This window comes from Lissotriton helveticus, chromosome 7 (assembly GCF_964261635.1).
Source record: "Lissotriton helveticus chromosome 7, aLisHel1.1, whole genome shotgun sequence".
Lineage (NCBI taxonomy): Eukaryota > Metazoa > Chordata > Amphibia > Caudata > Salamandridae > Lissotriton > Lissotriton helveticus.
The window spans coordinates 562,809,096-562,826,398 of record NC_136068.1 but is presented as its reverse complement, the minus strand read 5'-3'; the positions used below and the strand labels follow the sequence as shown (position 1 = coordinate 562,826,398).

Genomic DNA, 17,303 nt, shown 5'->3' with positions numbered 1-17,303 from the left:
TTCTTAGTGACGTCTTATGTCCAACCTTACGTCAAACCCGGCACCTTCCAGGTATAAATATACCAACGTTGCCTTAAGCAAACACACGGTGGTTTGGAGCAGAGCGGCTATCTACTTGCCCGAAGCCCAGCTGATGCGAGAGCCGAAAGAAGCCGCCCCTCCCATTTGACGCACTGAGAAAGACGCTGTCTTTTCTCCAGCCGAGAAAATCCAGCTCTGGTGTTTCCAGTCACCCTTGCGGGTTGCTGGGAGATCGAGTCCTGAGAGAGAGATACAAGACTAAATCCTTAAGAGAATTCTTGATTCAGATTCCTTGGCAAAAACCAACTTAACTTAAACTGCAACTTACTTACTCCTTCCCATGTATTAGGCTTAGGTCAGGTACACCGGTGTAGGCGTATCTTAGAAGCACCAGTTGAGTACGTTAGTCAATGTTTTTATGTATGTATATATTTTATCCATTTTAAAGTATCATATGGCTAAGAAACCATATCAATGCTTTTACAGTATTATTTTATAATACTACTTTTACTGTACGCACTTTACTTCATGATAAGTATTGCAACTGTGGCAACTCACTTCTCTTGCATGAGAAAGAAGACTGCTCAATAAATAACACCTTTTATTGAAAACGCCCGTCTCTCTATTTCTCTGCACTCTGGTGAAACTAAGTATGCACGATTGACTGAGTGAAATAACCGTCTATTGTTTTCACACGACTCTAGAGATACACTCTTTATTCTGAGGGAGCAAGGTTGTCCTGTTTATGCGGTTGTCAGAAACTAATCCCTTCTTGTCTAAATCAGGAGAGTTAATTCTTTCCTGAACATTCGAGAAAGTTTCTAGTTACCTCTGAGCTAGCTGGCAAAACTAATTAAGTCTAATATAGTCAGTAGAGACCTAGATGACCTCAGTCCTACATCTACACTGCTGATTATATTATTCCAATGCGCAGAGCCTATTGAGAATATAGGAACTACACTAAATGGCGCCCAACGTTTGGTAAGGCGATAATCTAACGCAAGACATTAGAGTAACTCAGTCGTGCTTTTTCACACAGACCCCTTTTCCCGTAAAAAGTCCAATAGACGTCTGGAGTGGGTAAAAGGTTAATATCCGCCGGAACCTAGTAGGAAGAGATTCCTATGTATTGGTTTTTGGTTTATTCAACGTTGAAGGATACAGTGTTCCAAAATATTGTGCACCTAATCTTTGTTTCCTTGAAACTTGCTCTGCAACAAAACTTCCTGTCATTAAAATGTCAAATAATGAAGAGGAAAGGGAGAAAGCTAGATTAGCAGCTCAACTCCTAGCTGATGACACAAGTCTCCAAGACAATGACCCGAATGCTATAATCATTCCGGTAAATGTAAGAAGAACTATAACTAAAAAACGTATATAAAATGGAGTATCATCACGAGGTGGTACAGTCATATTCGTGGTAGAGGCCCATGAATATCGGCAGACAGAGGTATTCTATTCATAGATACAATTTCCAGCAGCACATGCTGTAACACACGAATTCCACTATTACAAAATAGAGGAACCTCCGGATGAATACGCTCCTTTCGAGGACGTTGAAATCCCACTAACTTACCAAGAGCACCTGCTCTGGTTTAATGGCGCCCTAAAACATCAAAATCACATCACCAGGCTCGGTCCACTAGGTAGACCAGGGGCCATGTGGCCGGTTCTAGCCAGCTACACACCGCATCCCGACATTGATAAAATGTCAGACCGGGAACTTTTAGCTCAGCTAAAACTACTAATTAAAATACATAGACAATTGGTCCAATATGTCATGTGGACTTCAACAGTCCAACCAGCAATAATAATTCCACAGATCACCCCTCACCAGGGGTACACGAATAAAATCACACCACAGAATATACAATCAGCCATTGGCAAAATACCCGCAAAACGGGAACAAATTCCATTCTGGTTAGCACAAAAAATCACTCAGATAGAGGCAGTATTTCCTGATACTACACCTCATGAGAAACACAGAATTCGGATTATCTGCCTTCCAATGGGGGTCGCACCACATGTGGAGGACTGTGACACTTGGGGCACAGTCTTTGCTTCAATATACACAAAAACACATGGTGTCCCGTCTATGGCGATAATACCAGATGTGCTACGACAGATTCAAAATGAATACGGTCCAGAACCTGCTTTAACTCTGGGTATGAAATTACTGAAAGACTTCAAGCAGGTCTCAGCTATATTATTAGCCAACATAAAAGGAGAAGCAGCATCTGTGGCGATCCGCCAGAAATTGAAAGAAACAGATATAGCAGAACAACCTTTTGAACTTGCCAGAATCATAGAAAAATCCTATGAAGAACTAGGTAGAGATAGTTTGGGTGGGAAACCAATAAAACCCCAACTAACTGAAAATCATGAAAAAACGTTTATTAAAAATAATCTAAACACTCCAAAAAAGAGTTGGGATGGTAATAAACAATCCACTCCCAGAGAAAAAAGATTCCAGTCCAGAGAAAGGTCTCCTCAGCGGAGAGATAGATCTCCAGAAAGAGGATGCAAGTCTCCCTTGGGAGCCCTCTCAGAAAAGATACAACCTTAGAGATAGGGATAAATTGAGAAAACCTGATAGATATCAAGATATTGATACATGTCCCTCTCGATCTTTTCAGACTTCCTCACAGAAATCGGAAAGAAGCGGACGGTCAGAACACAAGGAAGAGCACGTCAAGTCCAAAGACAAGGAACCTGCTCATCAAAGTAAAAAATTACAATTTCCAAAAAAGAAGGTAGCAAGTATTAGAATAAAACATGCAGAGGATACTGAGGACACAACTGAAAAACGGAGAGTGGGCCCAGACAATGCTAGACAGCGCAGCAGAAGTAACCATAGCTCGCAAGATCCTGATGAATCTTCTGGAGACAGTGGACAGAAATGAATACATTCAGGTGGAAACTGCAGACACCAGAGTTAGCAAACCCCATAAATTATACGAAATAACATTACGTATAGAGGGGGATAAAACTAGGAAAGTAAGGGGTCTCTTTTGGGATAACTTATCTAAAGGCTATGACATCCTGTTAGCTGAGAAAGACTGGCCACCAGAGTTTGTCAGGGAGTGCCCTCATGGCAAAGAAATGATTATGCCTGCCTTCTCAAATCCTATTCCAATTCATAAAAAATACACATTTGCAAGAAAATAGGCAGTGGCCCAAGCTCCTGCATTATATAAAAATCATGTAGGATGGGATGAGGATTCTCCTCACCACAAAATCCAGTTACAAAATCAACCCACTGCACAAAGGCAATACCCAGTTAAGCAAGAAGCTAAAAAGCAAGTCAGGGAGATCCTAGATCAACTTGAATACCAGGAGGTGATTAAAATATTACCTCACAAATGAACAATCCTTTGCTTCATGTCTCCAAGCCAGACGATTCATATCGTCTAGTTTTGGACTACAGACACCTAAACTCCTGTTGCAAAACATTTGCAGTACAAAACTCACACAGTGCAGCACTAATGAATAACATCGTGCGCAAAAAATATAAAACAACATTAGATATCTCTAATGGATTCTTTTGTCAAAACATTGCATCTGAAAGCAGGTATTTGACCGCTTTCTCAATAATGGGGTCATAAAAACAATTCTGTCGACTCCCACAGGGATTCAAGAACAGCCCAGGATTATTCTCAGCAAGGGTAACAGAGTTACTACAAATATATGATGATGAGGCATTATCTTATGTCGATTACATCTATCTCACCGATGATGACCTGGAGACACACTTGAAAAGAGTGAACACCATAATACGTGGGTTCGCAGCTGAAGGGTACAAATTCAACTTTAAAAAGTCACGAATTGCTCACCTAACTGTCCTGTTTTTAGGATATGAATTATCAAGTGAAGGCAAGAGCCTAGCAGACAATTTCTTAGAGAAGTGTGCTGTACTCCAAGCACCAAAAACGCTGAAGAACTCACAATCAATACTAGGTTTCCTGAATTTCGGAAGAACATACATTCTAAATTATGCAGAGAGGGTTAAACCTCTCTACGAATTAATAAAACCTGATTTCAAACCAATAAATTGGACCCCGAAACACACAGAAATTTTAAGATCATTGCAAACAGACATGTTAGCTAAAACAAAATTGCAAACACGCGAAAACGTACGCAACCTTGTAATCCCAGTCATCCCAGGAAGATGCGGATTCACGTACCTGACCTCTAATGAGGGAAAAACGGTACCCATGGCTTACAAATCCCACTTGTATACACAAGCTGAAATGAAATTCAGTTCTACTGAAAAGATTCTAATAGCTGTTCAAACTGCTCTAGCAAAAGAAAGAGCCCAAGCCCAAGGCAGAAGGATATCTGTTTTAACAGCAGAATCAGCCCTTGAGGCATTAACAAGCCCACGCAATCTGAATGCAGTGGCACTAGATCCAAAATGGATACAATGGGAAAATTCTCTTGCTGCAGAAGACGTGAAGCACTATTTTGACCCAAAAATGAAAAAACTAGAAGATCTAGAATATGAACAAGAATATCCTCTGCCAATCGAAATTCTGCCTCTCTAACAGTACACATGGACAGATTTGCACAACACTACGATGTAGGGAAAAAATCCTACAACGCAGCGTGCACGATTGTTAAAGGTCGCTGGCGCTTTGGTAAATTCAGACCAAAAATCACCAAAACTAAATTACTCAGAAATTGCTCAGCTCAGCGAGCTGAAATAAGATCTTTAAAGATGGCGCTTGAAAATGCCGATCGCGAATTCCCCACACTAATAGTGTGCGATTCGCATTACTGCGTCAAGTCTTACAATAATGACATGCAGACATGGATCAAAAACGGTTACAAAGATGACACAGGTGCCACACAAAGCATAACAAGCTCTGGGAACAAGTAGTTCTTTTGTAGAAAGAACTACGAAAGACTCACGTGATACATACACTGAGTCATCAACGTGATGGCGTTCACGTTGCAGGGAATTCATTGGCTGACAGAGCCACAGCGGAAGCGGTTCAACCGGCTTCCGTAGCCACAAAAAAGCGTTCTAAAAAACACATAGACGGAGAAACAATGCTGGCGGTAAAAGCCTCATTAAAAGGCGACTATGCAGCATTACCTCTCGGCTATCCACTCAATAATACATACATAATTGATGCAAACTCCGTTCCTTTTGCTCAAATCCCTGGAGTGGGGATAGAGTAATTCCAAACACGAACAGGAGAGTCTTCTTGATTGAAGGCGCACACATGGGAGAGGGTCTAAGGCACCAAGAGATCATGAAATCTGTAAAAGAATTACAATCAGAATACTGGTGGCCGGGGATGAGCCTGCAAAATTACAAATTTGCTAAGGATTGTCCAGACTGCAACAGAGAGCGCAGTCGTGAACCGGACAAGACCACTGCCAGGACACCGTTATTAGAAAGCATCAGGCTATCTATACACAAAAATCCAGCAGGAGAAATGCGTTCCCATAATTATTAAGACTAGATTCACTTAAAGATGTAGAAACCAGCGCTCGACTGACGCCAGAACTGTTATACAAAGATTTGTGAGTCTTTATCGGCATATACGCAATTGGAATGTTACATTCTGACCAGGGTCCTGCGTTTAGCTCTCGGGCTTACAAGGAGGCCATGGCCAGCATGAGCATTGCATTGCGGTACTCTTTTCCCTTCCATCCTGAGGGTAATGCGGTAGTGGAAAGAAAAAACCGAGACATAAAGCAATCTATAACGGCAAGGGTATTAGGTTCGGGTGATGGGTGGGTCAAACATTTAACAAGTGTCCAACGTAGTCTTAACAATCTGCCAAGAAATTCTCTAAAAGGTTTCACTCCCTACGAACTATTGTTCGGTACTAGAATGCACATTCAGGACTTAGATAGTCACACTTCAGTGGTAGAAGAAAAAGCATTTGATATCAAAGACCGTTTGGCTGTGTTGCAGGACTTAAATGAAACAAGAAGAAGTCTGAGGAATATAAAGTTAAAGCCAACAGCCACTGAAGAAAAAAAACCTGTCCCAGCAAGACCTGTCTGGATTCCAAAGATTGGGGATCTAGTCAGAGAGAAGATCGCGGTGAAGAAGGAATTTGGGCCTTCTTACAGAAACAAGATCAGTGTTAAGTGATAAGTATTGCAATTGTGGCAACTCACTTCTCTTGCATGAGAAAGAAGACTGCTCAATAAATTACACCTTTTATTGAAAACGCCCGTCTCTCTATTTCTCTGCACTCTGGTGAAACTAAGTATGCACGATTGACTGAGTGAAATAACCGTATATTGTTTTCACACGACTCTAGAGATACACTCTTTATTCTGAGGGAGCAAAGTTGTCATGTTTATGCAGTTGTCAGAAACGAATCCCTTCTTGTCTAAATCAGGAGAGTTAACTCTTTCCTGAACATTCAAGAAAGTTTCTAGTGATCTCTGAGCTAGCTGGCAAAACTAATTAAGTCTAATATAGTCAGTAGAGACCTAGATGACCTCAGTCCTACGTCTACACTGCTGATTATATTATTCCAATGCGCAGAGCCTATTGGGAATATAGAAACTACACTATAATCTAGCTGAGGCCGGCTACCACACACTCCTCTGAGGTGGGTGACCCAGTTGAGCCAGCCCTTGTAGGTAGTTTTGGTGGTGTCCTTCCAGTTCGTTAGCACCAGTTTGATCGCGGCTGTTAGGAGTAGGTCCAAAAGTTCCCTCTCACTGTCGGAAGCGAGGTCAGTTCGAATAAATGCCGTGGTGAGCGAGGCAAAGTCTCTTTTAATTTTGCAATTAAAGACATTGTCTATGAAGTCAAACACCTTTTCCCAGAACCTCCTGAGTGTTGGGCATTGGAAGATGAGATGTTCTAGGTCCCCCTTCCCTGTGTTGCAGTTCCAGCATATTGGACTCTCCCTGAGGCCTAGTGTGTATAAGTGGTCTGGGGTCCAGAATGTTTTGTGGAGTAGCCATAGTTTTGTTTGAGCTAAGACTGGGGTGATCTTATTTCGGGTGGCAGAGCACCACATGTTCTTCCACTCGTGTTCGTTTAGTGGGGGGTGTATATGTTTATCCTAGTATTCATTGTTTTGGTGTTGAGTTTGGTAGCTTTTGGGCGGAGAAGTTTGTATAATTGCGAGACTTCGTGACCTATTTTATTCATGTTAGCTACGCTTTGGAAGATCAAAGGTTAGGAACCGTCTAGCTTCGATTTTGATAGGGCTGCTTTTATCTTTAGGAATCTATACAGATCTAAGTCCTCTAGTTGGTGGGCTGTCTTCAGGTCGGAGAATGTAACTGGTGATGTCTCATTATCTAATTGGTGTGGGTGCGAGATGCCCTTTACTATCCATGTGTCGAATTTGAGGCTCTTCCCCTTGTATTTGATGTTATTATTCGCCCATTGCGATTCTGATTGGGTTCCCTTAATGCTGATCTCCATTATTTTGTCCAGTTTTAGGAGCGCTATTTTAGTGTTCCTCAAGATTGGGTTGTTTGAGTGTGGATATGTGTTTGTTGTTAGTAGGGCTAGTGGGTTCAGGTTGTTCAGAATGGCTTTTTCAACCTGTAACCACAGTGGTGTGCATTCTGGTGCCTGGGTAATCAATGCTGTACCTTGTTTAGCTAGGAAGGCTAGTTGGAAGAGTTTAAAATCTGCTAGATTCAGCCCCCTTGTGGTTTAGGCAGTCTCAGTTTTTTAATGCTAATCCTCGCCTTCTTATCGCGCCACAGGAATTTGGTGAACATTTTATCTATCCTTTGGTGGAAGTCCACCGTTAGGAGGATTGGGAGCATACCTGACAGGTAGTTTATCAAGGGCGTGATCATCATTTTAATGTTTCGATTCGACTCCACCATGTCATGAATTTTGGTGACCAGTTCTCGAATTGCTTCTTAACGTTCCCTAGTAGGGTTTTCTCATTATGCTTTAGGGTGCTTATCAGGTAATTGCCAAAGAATATTCCCAAGTATTTGATGTGTCCTGTCTGCCACATCAGGCCTGACTCTCCCAGCATGTCCCTAGAGCAGTAGACGTTCAGTGGTTTGCATTCTGATTTTTCATTATTGAGTTTATATCCGGAAAGTTCTGAGTATTCAGCTATTGTGGACATTAGTGCCTTTATTGAAGGCTTTGGATGTTCGGGCATTATCAGAATGTCATCCGCGTAGGCGGACAGTTTTACTACTGTCCCGTTAATATCCACCCCTTTTATGTTATCCTTGAGTTTTATGTCCTGAATGAGGTGTTTGAGAGCCAGTAGGAAGAGTGATGGTGAAAGCGGGCACCCCTGTCTGGTTCCCTGTTGGAGGTTGAATGGGTCAGACAGTGTTCCGCTTACCGCGATGCGTGCTAAGGGGGTCTGGTAAAGGGCCATTGTCATCCTGATGTAGTCTTCCCCTAGGTTAAAGTTGTTCTGGGAAGGCCCAGGATACTTTATCGAAGGCTTTCTCTGCGTCTAGTGCTATGGCTACTGCCGGTGTCTCGTCGCGACTTGCTCTAGTTCATGGCAGAATAATCGTGTGTTATCACTAGACATACGGTTTCGTATAAAGCCTACTTGGGTGTTACTTATTAACTTGGGAAGAAACTAGTTCAGTCTGGCTGCCAGGGTTTTGGTGTAGATTTTACAGTCTACATTGATTAGCGATATTGGTCTGTAGTTCTTCGGTAGGTGTTGGTCTTTGCCTTCTTTTGGGATAACTATTATTGTTGCTTTTTTCATAGACAGTGGCACCCTTCCTGAGGTAGCTGTCTGGTTAAAGACCTTTTTCAAGGTTGTGACTAGTTGAGGTAGGAAGGTTCTATAGAAGTCGGTCATGTATCCATCTGGGCCGGGGGCCTTGTTCTTTTTTAAGGACTGAAGTGCCATTTCTATCTCTGTGCAGTTGATTTCTTGTCCTAGGCTAGCTGTGTTTGCTTGGTCCAGCTTGGGGAGTCTCAGTCTGTCTAGGTATCTTGTGCAATCTTCCTTGTTGAGTATCTGATATTTTAATGTCCTGAGGATTTCTTTGTGTCTTGTGTGTGTTTTGTTGTGTGAGTCAGTGATTGTTTCGATCGCTACTTGGTTACGTTTGTGTTTCAGGTACGAAGCCAAGAGCTTCCCTGCTCTATTGGACTCGCAAAGGTTAAGTGCTTTGCATTTGTTGAACCATAGCCCTTCTCTTTCGCTTATGATTTTATTATATTCGTACTTGTGTTGTGTAAGGGTGATTAGTAGTGCGTTGTCGCTTTTGGCGTTTATGTATTCAAGTTCTAACTTTTTATCTCATCTTCTAGTTGGGATAACCTGAGGTTCGATTTCTTGTTTATTCTTCCCTTGATACTGATTATTTTACCCCTGATCGTTGCTTTTAGGGCCTCCCATAGTGTGTTAGTGGTGACCTCAGGGCCTTCATTGTGGGATATGTACTCCTCTATGGCTTCCTCAATTTCCTTCCTGTTGCTCGGGTTCGCAATGGTATCGTTTCTAAAACGACACCTTCTAGGTATTGCTTCATTGTGACAGCCACTTAGCTTTAGATTGATGGCTGAGTGGTCAGAGACAAGCCTTTGGTCGATCGCGGACTCTGTAATCAGGTGTTTGTGGCTCCCTGAGATTAGAATATAGTCTATCCTTGTGTATGATCTATGGGGGTTGGAGTAGAAAGTGTAGTCTCTGGTGTCCGGGTGTTGTAGCTTCCATGCGTCTCTGAGGTTGAATCTGGTGCACATGTTCTGCAGTGCTGCGTGGGAATTGGTGGGGTGGTATTGGCAGGAGGACTGTCTGTCTATTAAGTGGTCTAGTGGGATGTTAAAGTCTCCTGCTACAATAGTAAGCTTGTCCTGCGGAATTCTGGCTAGTGTGTCTGACACGTCAGCCCAAAAAATAGGGCTTGTCTGTGTTAGGGCCATATATGTTCACTGTTCTTACCCTCTGGAGAGGTTTGTTATAATAAGTCTGCCCTCTTTGTCCTGTATGTGGGAGTCTATCGTGATCTTCGATTTCTTGGAGACTAGGGTTAGGACCCCCCTCTTCTTTTTCTCTGCTTTGTGAGCTTGCTATCTGCCCTATCCAGTTAGCTCTGACTAGTTTGGCGTCTTCCTCATCTAGTTTTGTTTCTTGTAGTAGTACTATGTCACTTTTGGACTTTGCTAGATAATCAACTATCTTCCTACGTTTAATGGGGTGATTTAGGCCCTTGACATTGAGAGATGTTATTTTGAGGTCTGCCGTAAGGGTGAGAGTTTTGTTATTATTCATCTGGTTTACAGTGCAGCGGATGTTCTGCGTGCCCAACACTCAGGGTATTGTGCTGCTGCTTGTTACGTAAGTACATGAGATGCCCCCTTTTTTTTGCATAGGCATACGATGTGGAAGAGAGAAAAGGTGTGAAATAAAGAGGATAGATACCTGAGATATACTGATGCAACTCCCTCCCCTCCTGCACCCCCCTCCCTCCCCCCCTCTTACTAGAATATGGAGGAGCGATGGCAGGATCTCCATTCCGCCTCCCGGAGCGTAGTAGTCTCTTAAAGTCATATTGTAAACTCCACTGTCATTTGGATCCTTAATCTGGCCTTGGTGTGATCAGTAGTCTGTGTGAGCCAACCGAAGTCAGAGGATACGCTGTAGTCCCCGAGTTTTCCTTTTGTCCACTTCGGTCACCCCATTCCGAGTTCGTGCTCTGGCCAGCAGGGCCTACTATAGCTTCTTCAGTGATCTTGAGGTAGTTGTTGCTGTTTTAGAGGGCGATTCTGTTACTGTTATGGGCAACATTCTCTGTGAGGTAGTGGTGTTTTATGGGCTCTGGTGTCATATTGATTAAGTATTGTTTTTTTTTTTGTTTTCATACGGCTGCCCCCTCAAAGTTAGGTTCCGGTGATGGGCCTCTCTTTGCTGAGCTGTCAAGCGAGGTGTCCATGACCTGTGCTGCTGGGCCCTCCAGATAGCGATGCAGGTCGTGAGGGTCTGTGAAAAAGTGTTTTTTCTCCTTATAGATTATCTTGAATCTAGCAGGTGCTACAAACGAGAATTGAATGTTTCTACTTTTCAGTTTCTGGCGTAAGGCTAGAAAGCCCTTCCTGGTGTCCACCGTGGGTTTTGAGTAGTCCTGTGTTAATATAATTTTGTGACCTTTCCAGTTGATTTGGTTGTTCCTGCGTGCGAATTTAAAAATATCTTCGGTGTGTTGCGATCTCAAGGATTTGCATATGATCAGCCCCGCAAATTGGGATGCCGGTGACTTGGTAGCAGGCACCCTGTATGCATTGTCCTGCTCAAATTGTCGAGTGAATTTTAGATTGGTGAGCTTGAGGATCAGGTCTTCGAGAAATGTGGAGCAGGACCCCGCTGTATCTTCTCCCCTTCTGGGATTCCGAGTATTCGTATGTTCCCCCTGCGGTTCCTGTCTTCCATGTCGGCTGTTTGTTTCTGGGGGAAACCAGTTACTTCTGTTGGCGCCTTCACTTCCTTTCTCGTGTTGTGGCCAGTCTTCTGAGCCGCTGATCCGTTGTTTTGCCGCTTCCAGTCTGATGTTTACTGAATTCAGATCAGCTCTGACTGCTGCAATCTCTAGCTGGAGTGTGTGTGTGTAGTAGTGTGTAGTAGAGAGTGTAGTAGAGAGTGAGTAGTAGAGAGTAGTAGAGTGTGTAGTAGAGATTAGTAGAGTAGCGAGTGTGTAGTAGAGAGTGTATAGTAGAGAGTGTGTAATATAGAGTGAGTAGTAGAGAATAGTAGAGAGTAGTAGTGTGTAGTCGAGAGTGTGTAATATAGAGTATGTAGTAGAGTGTGTAGTAAAGAGTGTAGTAGAGAGTATGTAGTAGAGTAGTGAGTGTTTAGTAGAGTGTGTAGTAGAGAGTGAGTGTTTAGTAGAGTGTGTAGTAGAGAGTGTGTAGTAGTGTGTAGTAGAGAATAGTAGAGAGTAGCGAGTGTGTAGTAGAGAGTGTGTAGTAGAGAGTGTGTAATATAGAGTGAGTAGTAGAGAGTAGTAGTGTGTAGTAGAGTGTGTAGTAGAGTGTGTAATATAGAGTGAGTAGTAGAGAATAGTAGAGAGTAGTAGAGAGTGTGTAGTAGAGTGTGTAGTAGAGAGTAGTGAGTGTGTAGTAGAGTGTGTAGTAGAGAGTGAGTAGTAGAGAGGGTGTAGTAGAGAGTGTTTAGTAGAGAATAGTAGAGTAGCGAGTGTGTAAATTAGAGTGAGTAGTAGAGAATAGTAGAGAGTGTGTAGTAGAGATAAAACATAACATAGCGCTAAATAAAGCGTACCTTTGCATCCCTGCGCTCCACCACCCAACACTGGCTGTTCCTACTTGAAGACAGCTTTCCCCTCTTCTGCGGCCAGTTCCTTTCCTCGTAAACCACCACGGACTTTCTAATGGAAATTCCTCTGATGCGTGACAATAGTGCAAGCTGCTGTTTACTCTCAGCCTTGCAAATATTACAAATTTCGAGAAACTTCCATTTACTCTTATGCTAAGGCAGCTCAAACGTATTCTCCCTTGGTCAAAATTAAGGAACTGCAGGGCATAAGTGATCATTAAATATGGCTCACTTATCCTGTCACTCGAGCGTGTCTAAAGGTCGCCAGCACATCCCCTTTGAAAGTAAATGAACAAATAAATAAATAAATAAATAACGCTTGATACAGGCACGCGGCTGATTGAGCACCTTTTAATTACCAGCCCATAAATACGGCTTCTCATTGGCTCGGCGGGCGCCTTTGATTTCGGATGCTGACTGGGCCGAGCTGTTTTCCAATAAGGCGCGGGCAGCAGGGCGGGGCAGGCCAGGGCCCTCGGAGAGCGTCACTGACAAAGTCCCTATCGATCTTGGGCGCAAGCAGGGCTCGAGTCGGGGTACTACGCGGGTAGACGGTGTCCCCCCACTTATTTTACCGGGGGGACCCATTCCCCCTGCCAAACAGCTGGACTTCACTCTTTGGTTTCTCTGGGACGAGGAGCTCGGCACTTTTCGTGACCTCACTTCCGGTCGTGACGTCACTTCCGGTGACAGCATCCCCCCACTTCTTTTTTTACGACTCGTGCCCTGAGCGCAGGCATGCTGCTCGCAGCAATAAAAGGACCTCTCGATTACTTGCATTCGGCTCTGGACGTGTAACAATTAGGCAGATGTAATATTTTCTTGTATTACCCTAAAATCAATGGGCTTCCGTGCTCCAGCGAAGCAGCGTGGTGAGGGATGAGGCGAGGGCTCGCGGATGTCAGACCTCGTATCAATCTCGCCCTGGTTAGTGCTCCTGTCACAGCACAGTGTGCATTCAAGTTGCACAAATAAATGTGCGTGTATGCATACAAATGACACACATTGTTAGAGATCTTGCAACAGAAAGCTGGGACCTAACACAAAATATCTACCAGGAATACGAGAGGCAGAGAAACATGAGGGAAAATTGAGAGATGTTCTGAAGGTGGCTCTGAAAGGGTTGGAACAATGAACCACAAAGAGATACCATTGTGAAAATACAGCAATGCTGTAATAAACAAGCATTTACAATGCAAAGGTCTCGGCTTTGTTAAAGTTAAAGCTATTGGCATTGCAAATGGCATTTTTTTATTTTTTATTTTTTTAAAAACATAAATAAATGGTATTGTCATTTACAATGGCAATAGGTCAGCATTAGAGAGTAGTAGAGAGTATTAGCACCCACACAGCCACACACACACACACAGAGCCACACACACACACACAGAGCCACACACACACAGAGCCACACACACACACAGAGCCACACACACACGCACACACAGCCACACACACACACACACAGAGCCACACACACAGAGCCACACACACACACAACAGAGAGCCACACAGAGAGCCACACACACACACAGAGCAACAAACACACACACACACAGCCACACACAGAGCGCCACACACACAGAGAGCCACACACACACAGAACCACACACACACAGAGCCACACACACACAGAGCCACACACACACACAGAGCCACACACACAGAGCCACACACACACAGAGCCACACACAGAGAGCCACACACACACAGAGCCACACACACACACAGAGCAACACACACACACAGAGCCGCCACACACAGAGAGCCCACCCCACACACACAGAGCCACACACACACAGAGCCACACACACACACACACACATAGCCACACACACACACACAGAGCCACACACACACACAGAGCCACACACACACACAGCCACACACACACACACAGAGCCACACACACACACACAGCCACAAACACACACACAGAGAGCCACACACACACACAGAGCCACACACACACACACAGAGCCACACACACACAGAGCCACACACACACAGAGCCACACACAAACACAGAGCCACACACACACAGAGCCACACACAAACACAGAGCCACACGCACACAGAGAGCCACACGCACACAGAGAGCCACACACAGAGAGCCACACACAGAGCCACACACACACACACACAGAGCCACACACACAGAGCCACACACACAGAGCCACACACACAGAGAGTCACACACACAGAGAGCCATACACACACAGAGAGCCACACACACACATAGCCACACACACACACACACATAGCCACACACACACACACAGAGCCACACACACACACAGAGCCACACACACACAGAGCCACACACACACACACAGAGCCACACACACACAGCCACAAACACACACACAGAGAGCCACACACACACACACACACAGAGCCACACACACACACAGAGCCACACACACACAGAGCCACACACACACAGAGCCACACACAAACACAGAGCCACACGCACACAGAGAGCCACATGCACACACAGAGCCACACACACACACACACACACACAGCCACACACACACACAGAGCCACACACACACACACACACACACACACACATACACAGAGCCACACACACACACACACACAGAGAGCCACACACTCACACAAGGAGCCACACGCACAAAGAGCCACACACACAGAGAGCCTTACACACACACACAGAGCCACACACACACACAGCCACACACACCCACAGAGCCACATACACCCACAGAGCCCCCCACACACACACAGAGCCACACACACACACAGAGCCACACACACACACACAGACACAAAGAGCCACACACACAGCCACAGAGACACAGGTCAGCCGGTGCGCTGGCGTCCATGCCCTGGGCACCCACTGCCCCTCACCACACGCCCACCTCTGCCCAGTAACGCCCCAGGGAACAGAGGCAAGAAAAAACGAGCACAACCAGGGGGCAGAGGCAAGAAAAAAATAGCACAACCAGGGGCAGAGTCAAGAAAAAACGTTCACAACCAGGGAACAGAGGCAAGAAAAAACGTTCACAACCAGGGAAAAGAGTCAAGAAAAAACAGGCACAAACTCTCCTGCTGCATAATTCCAGTGGCCATGCTTATAACTAATACCTCTTCCACTGTCTGTATCCTACCATCATACTGTAGCATCTCTAGACATAACTAAACGTTATACTTTCTTCCCCTTCCTATGTACCTCTGTAAAATGCCCTAGTACCCTCCCTATTAGTCCAGCCCCTTTTCTTCCTCGCTTGCTTTCAAATCGCCAACAACGACCCTGGCACACACTGCAATTAATTTCCTCACGACAGGATGGCAAAATATCTCTGAACTTCCCTGCACTAGGTCAATTCAAATAGGACATTTAGACAAACCGGAACACATGTCCAACGTTCAGTTGAAATGAAAAACAGTGAAGTAAAGTTTTATTAAGCACAACAACAAGAGACCAGAGGTTGAAACAGACCCTCATTAGACAACCAGGGAAACTGCAGGACATCGGACCAGATATACTGAAGGGAGCTGCGGAGCTCAGGAAGCCACAGCCTGCTCTTTTAATTACAATATTTATCTACTGTTAGAGGAAGAGTCAGCAAGCAGTTTTTAAGTGAGCGCGCCCCCCGCCCTCGGGCAGAACAAGTTCATACTAGTGTGACCGCAGGGCACACATGGGAGGAAGGCGGCGTTCACGAGAATGGAACGAAGAACCGATCCTAACAAAGTCACCCACATTCACATCTGGCTAAGCTCTCCGAGTGTGAGGCGGTTCGAGGTCAAACCGAGCGGGCCACAGCCAGCCCCGCAAAGGAACTTCCAAACAGCAGAAAGCCAGAGGTAACACGAACCCAAAACACAAAGCGTTTTTTCAAATACCAGTGTCGGAGGGGGTGGTCGCTAAGCCCTTACCCAGCAGTCTCTGGTCAGCTCAGACCTCGGGTGGCTGCTGTCTCCTCTCTGGCCTCCGGCGGGGTTCAGCTCCTTGTTTTTGCGTCCTCCGCCCTAGGCCGGAGGTGGGTTCAGAGACGCTGATGGGTGTGGTGAGGTAACTGTCAGCCTGCGGGTGTCCCCAGCCCTCGTGGTCCGCTATACCCACTTCCTGATGAGCAGATATCACGTGTAGCATGAACATCAGAAGCAGGCAGACCCCCATCTCGCACGGGCTCTTGTGGAGTGTAGGTAAATCAGTCAACACGCTCGCAGGATAACGCACATGACACTCAGACACGCTGTTTGGTACAGCCACAACTTTAAAGCGCACTCTGCAAAGGAGACCGTCATAAACAGTAAGGAAGGACTCAGTCTAACAATTCATTTATGAGTCTGTGCAAAATCATCTAGACCGCAAACCAGTGTGGCCACATTAGGGTCAGTCACCTCGCTCTAGTTTAGGAACCATGGGAAGAAGGGGTGGAACGAAGGTTGGGAAGTAATTGAATACACTTTGCCTGGCCTTGGCAAGAAAGACTCTATGTTATTTAGGCTACTGCGAGGAGTTTCGTCAGCAAGGTCGCCATATTTGCCTACCGGAGTTGACAATTCACAATTGAACTTGAGGAAAATAAATACATTTTTTAGCCTCCTTTTATGTTTTTTCCTAATTTATTCTGACTATACATGTTGTGACATATATTCAATTAAATATTGAAGCAACTTATTTTTGTAAATCAATATCGTATTGTGAAAATTTTTTGAATAAAAAGAAGGAAGGGGGAGGCGAGGCGAGAGCGGGCCGGAGGAGAGCTGCGGGCAGAGGGAAGGGGAGGCGAGAGCGGGACGGAGGAGAGCTGCGGGCAGAGGGAAGGGGAGGCATGAGCGGGACGGAGAAGAGCTGTGGGCAGAGGGAAGGGGGAGGCGAGGCGAGAGCGGGACGGAGGAGAGCTGCGGGCAGAGGGAAGGGGGAGGCAAGGCGAGAGCGGGACAGAGGAGGGCTGCGGGCAGAGAGAACTGGAGGCGAGAGCGGGACGGAGGAGGGCTGCGGGCAGAGGGAAGGGGGGGAGGCGAGCGGAGCCGAGC

The 17,303-nt window shown here is 45.2% G+C and overlaps 1 protein-coding gene across 2 annotated transcripts in view; it reads right to left on the bottom strand.

The window, feature by feature from the left end:
- LOC144768747 (uncharacterized) overlaps positions 1–17,303 on the bottom strand; it is a 221,637-nt gene that overhangs the window by 95,131 nt on the left and 109,203 nt on the right. The gene's annotated exons all lie outside the window — the stretch shown is intronic.